The sequence below is a fragment of the Triticum dicoccoides genome, chromosome 6B (assembly GCF_002162155.2).
Source record: "Triticum dicoccoides isolate Atlit2015 ecotype Zavitan chromosome 6B, WEW_v2.0, whole genome shotgun sequence".
NCBI lineage: Eukaryota > Viridiplantae > Streptophyta > Magnoliopsida > Poales > Poaceae > Triticum > Triticum dicoccoides.
The window spans coordinates 637,121,627-637,129,128 of NC_041391.1; the positions used below are offsets into that span (position 1 = coordinate 637,121,627).

General features: G+C 43.9%; 1 pseudogene; it reads right to left on the reverse strand.

Moving 5' to 3' along the window:
* Window positions 1-1,863: 1,863 nt before the first annotated feature.
* Window positions 1,864-6,599, reverse strand: LOC119321360 (annotated as a pseudogene).
* Between the last annotated feature and the right edge of the window lie 903 nt (window positions 6,600-7,502).

Below are 7,502 nucleotides of genomic sequence, written 5' to 3' on the forward strand. Positions count from 1 at the left end.
TTTGTTTGGATAGCTTTATAGATAAAGCGACACTAAACATACAATTCAACCACACGCCACAGAACACCACCCAGACACACACTCACCCAGGACAGGATACATAAGTGCCAAAGGCCAACAACCACAACACCTCAAACGACTCGAAGTACACAAAATGACACTATGCATCACTATGGAGCCGTTGGAGCCCTTCTTGGCGAAAGACACGCGAAGAGGTGAAGAACAAACCGTGACCTCCTAGACAGTGCCTCCGGGAAGGACACGACGCCGGAGCGCTGCCACCGCCTGATCCAAAGATTAGGATTTTCATTTGAAGCATGATGAAGAACTAGGAGCAATCACAACGGAGGAATTCAAGAAGGTGACGACGTCCACGCGCCGCTTTCGTCTGCCTGACCAAAGCCAGACATAGTTTTCACCCTAGCAAGTATACTCCGCCTTCGCCCCAAGTGTTTCCAGGCACATGGACCACAACCGCACACCACCACAAGACATCGGTATGCCAGCCACCACACCGTGCACTCAACCATGGAGGGGAAATATCAGGTGATACCTAGGCTGAGGTGATACGGGCTCTCGGGAGCCGTTTGGATCTCAGATCCAATGGTTCCCGAGAGCTCTTGTACATTTTGCAAAAATACCCTCAAAGAGTCCCAAAATTGTGTGCAGGTACACCAGCTCCTCAGATGTCGTTGGATCGGTTTAGGAGCCCGTATCACGGCATCATGTGAGTCCCGGTATCAGCTGAAACTTTCCTCGGACATGGTTGCCCAGACCTAAGTCGCAAGCTCCACCCATGAGCACTACGGCTCCCACCACCCGGGCCACCGCCCAGGAAACAAGACACCCTAGAGGCCATCGATGTGTTTACAGGCGATGAATCGACCAGCAACCTTCGACTGCCGCCAACATCCTGTTCGACCAGATCGATCAGGGAGCCACTAAGTCGGAGAAGAGGTGAAACATGTGGGAGTCGACCATGTCTATGACCGCCACCCTTGCCGGTGATGGGTGGCCTGACCACATGGGCGCCACCATTCTCTCTCACCACCTCTCTAAAATGCAACCCCATATAACGCCCAGCAACAACTCCCTTCCTGGATCTGCACATGGTACACCCTAGCCACCCATTGAACGACGCGAGGTGCCGAACCGAGCAGAACCTCCCGCCGTGAAAGGTCACCAGAGACATCCACACTAGCCACTAGCCAAAGGGTAGACGCTGGAGCACATCCAGCCGCCGCCACAAACCAACCCGAACCACCACCTGGCACTGCCACCACCCCGCGCTTCACGCCAACCACCAGGGGTCAAATCCAGATGGATCTGATCGGAGCCCAACAAGCACCCACTACCTGGAGGCCACACACAGCTGCCCCACTTCACACGGGCTCCCAAAATGTCGTTGCGCCGACACCGAAGGGCCACACCGCTAGGCTCGCCGCAAGCCATGCACCTCCATTTGCCCGAACTCCTTACACGCCCTCCCTCCACCAACAATAAGCTATAATAAACCACTAGAAGTTGATGCACCTTTTTTGCTGTCGCACCAATTGTGTACTTTTTTAGTCGTTTATTGCTGATGTTTGTTGGGCGATGTGTGTTGTGCTGTAAGTTTTTGTAGGTAGTTGGTGTGGTTTAACTGGTCCTTGTCTTTTGAATGGACATTGTGAGCCATTGAATATGACACATGACACAAGGAAATCTACACACAGGCCACACACACCCAATAGCTTGACCAAGGTTGCTGAAACAACGAAACCCATAGTTCCACTCTTGGGAGCTTATAGTATCTTTAGAGATGATTGTGTATAGTCAATAGTCAAAATTAGAGGTATCGTGGCAGAGACGCCTGAATTCAGTACTTAATATAAACTTATGCCGAGCCATTAGAACGACATAGTGTAACACATATTTACAAAGCCTGGGAACATATTTACATAGAGTAGAACATTGAAATACTTGCTAGAAAGAGTAGAATTGGGACATCGAGATAAGTAGATAGCACTAATGGAGCACCCTTCCAACAAAACGGAGAGGAGGCTCATCATCAAACATACGATGGTACCAATATGGTTTAGGCACCGGCCACCTGTCGCCCAAATTTTTCAGTGAAAATTCACGTTAAGTAAATAGGAAATGAATTTGCAGTGGAAACAGCAAAAATACCTGTTTTTCTTAACTGCAGCATCACCCATTATGTCTATGGGATGGTTCAATCCTCTTCGTCATGCAAAGAACAAGCTATTGTAAGCATACCGAATGAATATATAGCCACACAATAAGAACCGAGACAATTTACATAAAAAGAAAGTAGAACTCTTCTAAAAAAATGCAGAACTGAGACAACACTTTAGGCAAATTAAAGCTCGTACCTTTGAGATGGGAGATCAATCCTGCTTAAAGCTCGTACAATGAATCTCCTTGGCAGGTAAGGAGTTCTGTTAGTTCTATCATAAAAGTTCATGCCAGCAAAAGATCCGTTAACGAAGTTAACAAGGGGTCCTCCGATCCCAGCCTGGTACATACAAGACACATTACGGAGAAGTTGTAATGCCTTGAGACAGATTCATAAGTTAACTGAAGCAAATGCATCAATAGATTACTGGGAAAACATGAATAGATTCTGCTGCACCTATCTGTATTGGTTACCATTTAAAAGGGGCGAGGAGAAGAGAAATTCACCAGTGTAGTGTACCTTCTTGATTTTACATGTAGACAGCTTAAGGTCTTCGCAGTTAAGTTTGCTAGTTCTGCCCGCAGGCGTCTTAATCACCTTACCAATTGTCCCCATTAACAATCCATCGTCAACATCGCGCCCTATGGCTACTACTTCTCTCCGTGGCCTTTTCACTCTGCGGAAAATATTCTCTGGACGAATACCGTATAGGCACTTCTGAACACTGATGACAGCAATGTTATAATCTGCATGGCACAGTTCCAGTGTCCCGTCAACGACCTGTTTCGGTGGGAGAAATACCTTAATCTGTAACAACGGTAAATAAAGTGACCTCAATTAACCACCATCATATCAATAAGAGGACAAGATCGAAAAACAATTAGGAGCGGCAAACCTTGAAGTAAAGAACAGATGCCTTCTCAGTAAGTGGCTGTGGAAGTTGTCATCTGAGACTAATGCCACGTGGGCGCAAGTCCTTCGCAGCAAGTACCTACAGACAAAATCCTTGTCCCAGGTCACAGTCAGGCCGACTGACTCGCCTTTCTGGAAAGGACTGATGAAAGTCAAACAATCCTTTTTAATAGGACAAAGTTTGTTATTAGCAACGGCGCTAGTACACGTTTTTGGGAGGATACTTGGCTCGGCGACACACCCTTGGCCATTCAATATCCGTCTTTATATCGTATTGTTCAATGATGTGAGGTGTTCGTTGCAACGGTATTTCAATCTATCCCCTTTAATATTCAGTTTAGACGGTGGCTAGCGGGCAATCGTTGGGAAGAATGGCTCCGTCTAGTTAGAAGACTGATGGAGGTTCAGCTTTCTCAACAACCTGATGAATTACACTGGAAACTGACTAGGTCTGGAGTATTCACAGTTAAATCAATGTATATTGATGTTATTAATTCGAACTCCATTCCTACCTCCAAGCATGTTTGGGCTATCAAAGTTCCATTGAAAATAAAAGTGTTTATGTGGCTTGTCCATAAACAAGTTATTTTAACCAAGGACAACTTGATAAAGCGTAATTGGACAGGACCTACTAGGTGTAGTTTCTGTGATCGGGATGAGACGATCAAACACCTCTTTCTTGATTGCCCGTTGGCCAAGGTCCTTTGACGGACGGTCCACATTGCTTTTAATATTACTCCATCGAATTCTGTCAACACGTTATTTGGGACATGGCTTAATGGGATTGAGCCTGACTTAGCGAGACATATTCGTGTTGGAGTTTGCGCTTTGTTGTGGACTATTTGGAATTACAGAAATGATTTGGTTTTTAATAAAACATCGCGTATTCACTTTTTGCAGGTTATTTTCCGAGCCACGGCATTGATCCGTTCGTGGTCGCTACTCACTCCGATGGAGGCCAGGGAGCATTTGGTTACTGGATCCATCCGCTGGGAGATGGTAGCTCGGGATATCTTCAACCGGTTTGGATGGCGGTCATGTAATAGGATAGGCAATTAGTTTACCTATCTATTTTTAGCCAGCCGGTTGTGGCGTCTTTAATTGGCTAGTTTGTGTTTCTAGCCCATTTTAACTCTGTGTGAGCTTTCTTTTCAGTTTTTACTGTTGGAGACTTTGGCACCTTGTTGAAACCTTTTCATTTGGTTAATAAGATGGCCGTATGCATCACTCTGATGCAGAGGCCGGGAAGACCCCCTTTCCGGAAAAAAAAAAGGAGCGGCAAACCTTAAAATTTTCAGCAATCTTGTCTTCATCAACCCGACTTCTAACCAAACTGGCCGAAGTCGAATGACAGGCGTGCCGTTTTTATGCCACTTTATAATCAGGCCTGTACATGCAAAAGCTCTCACGTCCCCTACACATCACAGCTTTGGCCATTAGTCAGTCAGTGGAAACAAGTACTAGAATGAATGAAAAACTAATCAACATATATAGCTGTAAAAAAAAAAAATCACCATCGTATGAAGAAAGTGTGACAACACGCCGGCTGAGCTTTGTGACGACACCTTTCGGAAGTTCAGCCCAGACCTCCTCTCCAGAAGTACGATCATTGATGTTGCAACAACAGCCCTTATAAGCAAGAAGTTGACCAAAAACCTCTTCAAATGTATCAAGCAATCTCCCACAGACTGGACATAGAAACAAGAACAGAAGTTTTGTCACCGAGATAGCTAGAAAAGATTACAGAAGACATAGTCGACACTAAGCAACGACGTACCTTCGAGCATAAGTGGTGGTGGCTTAGGATATCCACCAGCCATTATATATCTAACATGCTTCATAAACCCTGATGCAATAAAATGACCGCGCGATATTAGTACTCAGATGATATGTATGATGATAAAATCAACATGACATTGTCCGCACATGATCATCCGGTAGCAATGTTTACACCTGATGGGACTATGCTGTGTACATCTTCAGGTCTTCAGGCAAGGTATATTCACGGAAGTTCGTAGAGTTTGGACTGCAATAGAACAATGACGACTTGTCATGGTAAGTAAATAGATACACAGAAGTGCTGTTTCAATAGTGAAACCAACACATGAGTCAAATCGTAGAGAAGGAAACGAGGTATGAAAGAAGACATGGGAATCAGGCTTATCAATACTAAACAGAAGTAATGAGAGAATAGAGAAGATCCATATGTCAAAAATACGAGTCAAACTGTCCATGTTTTAGTCTGAACAAAATTACTCCTTGTTTTGCTGGATGATATAGCTCATAAGTAGTAGAAGCAGAGGATACCTACATGAACTTGTCCAAATATTCCAAGCGTTCACGAAGGGCCATAAGCGGTAGGATCAAGGTAGTTTCATTAACGATATCAATGCTCAAACCCAGAACCTCCCCAGCTAGATCAATAACTGGCCCTCCAAGTCCAGCCTAGAACCAAAAATAATAAAGCGGTGATGACCGCAAAGGAAAAATGACAACAACAAAAAAGATTACTTTGATGCCCAAAGTTAGAATGACAAAATCAGTGGGGCAGGGACTACAACGCAATAATTTTGTTCCACATTTTTCATCATGACAAAAAAGTACTAGGAAATAATAATCGACAGCTTACCTCTGTGATAGGACAAGGAAAAAGGATCAGATCACCTTCAGCCCGGAATTCAGTAAGCCGCCTATCAGTGGTCATCAAAGTACCCGAGCTGAAGGCTCGACCAATAGCTACTAGAGGGGCATGCTGCCCTTGTATATGAGAATGCAGGTCTACCGGAAGGACACCTGTGGAGCAGAAGCACGTGACAATAGCAACATGGCTATCATATAGTCCCAAGAACCCATCGATACGTTCTTTGTCGGGAAGGAACACAATAATCTACAGTGAAAAGAATAGTATACTACATAAGCCCACAGAACGATCGCATTTTTTAGATTGAAAAGCAAAGCAACAACGGAAACACGACGACTAGCAGAAGCAACCCTCAATTTGTCCGCTCTGTTTCTGTTTACTTCAAATTCTGTAACCAAACGCTTTGAAGTCACAAATCTTGATAGTTCTGGTCTCATCGTTGTGATAGGTTGTATGGCTACACCCGAGCATGCAAATAACATCTTATCACCTGTATAAGATCCTCATTGACATCATGAACTAGTGATGATTTGATACAGATCAGAATATTCACAGGCGTAAAGAAGCATAATCACCATCGTATAAAGCAAGTGAGACAATCTTGGAAGCCAACAAATCATCGCAAACCACATCTGTGGAACCAAACGGCTTCTCTTCAAACTCCGGTCCGAAACAGGTTGGTCGGGAGGACCTCCAAATCGTTCCTCAAATTCTTTTTTGCACCTGTCCGACGCCTCTTTGACTAATTAAAGAACATGGTAATTAAACAACGATCGTGAGTTATCTATAATAGATTAATAGTACACCAATATATGCAAGAGAACAAAGAACCAGCAAATAAGAAATCATTGACTCACATTTCACCATTTGCTCTCTCATTCTGTCTCATGCGTGTTTGGCGAGAAATAGCACTGGAAACAAATGAGCCACGACTGGCGTCTTGGTCCCTCTTCCTCTTCTCTCGCTCTATAATGCGTGTTTCGCGAGGAGTAGCTTCATGGCCCCTCTTCCTCTTCTCTCTCTGCATCCTTGCAGTCCTGGAACAAAAAACAAAAATGGACAGAAATGCTTAGTACAGCATCATATTCCTGGTAAGATATTAGGGGCTCAAAGCGAAATTATAGGCCCTATGCATAAGATCTTTGCTAAAAGGAACATATGAGAACTCATAAGTACTCCTACTAATCTAACTTTTTGATAAAATGCCTCGTTCTTCTAACTTTCCTTGTGATAAGAAAACTTCCAATATCTTGGCACGCAATGTTCTCCGAAATATAATTTCAAGTGCTATTGCAGCGAATGCATCGAGTCTTTTTCTTGTGAACACAGATTGGATTTCAACAAGTTCTCCTTGTGACGCCATAGTCACTACTCACAGGAAACAGCCAGCATGCATGCATGGTTGCATAAGGGACACAATCAAACCGGTTCAGATTTTTTTTTTTTGAACGGTGGTTCAGAAAATTGAGAAGGACAGCTACTAGGATTTCTATAAAAGTAAAGTCTCCCTTTTGTTCATTAGAAAATTTTGTCATAAATTTTCGGTTACTAATTAATACTGACCGCTAGCGTTGAACACCAAAGTGGGAATCGATCAATTGCAGTGTCTTACGGGGAAATAAAGAAGTGGTCGAATTACTGGCAGCCACTACTAGTTACGATGGAGGTCTCAAAAGAAGAGGAAGAAGATAATCTTCCTTCGAGTCACAGAGATCAGTCAAATCAAATACAAAAAAATGCAAATGAGTAGATACTTACAGCCACGTATAA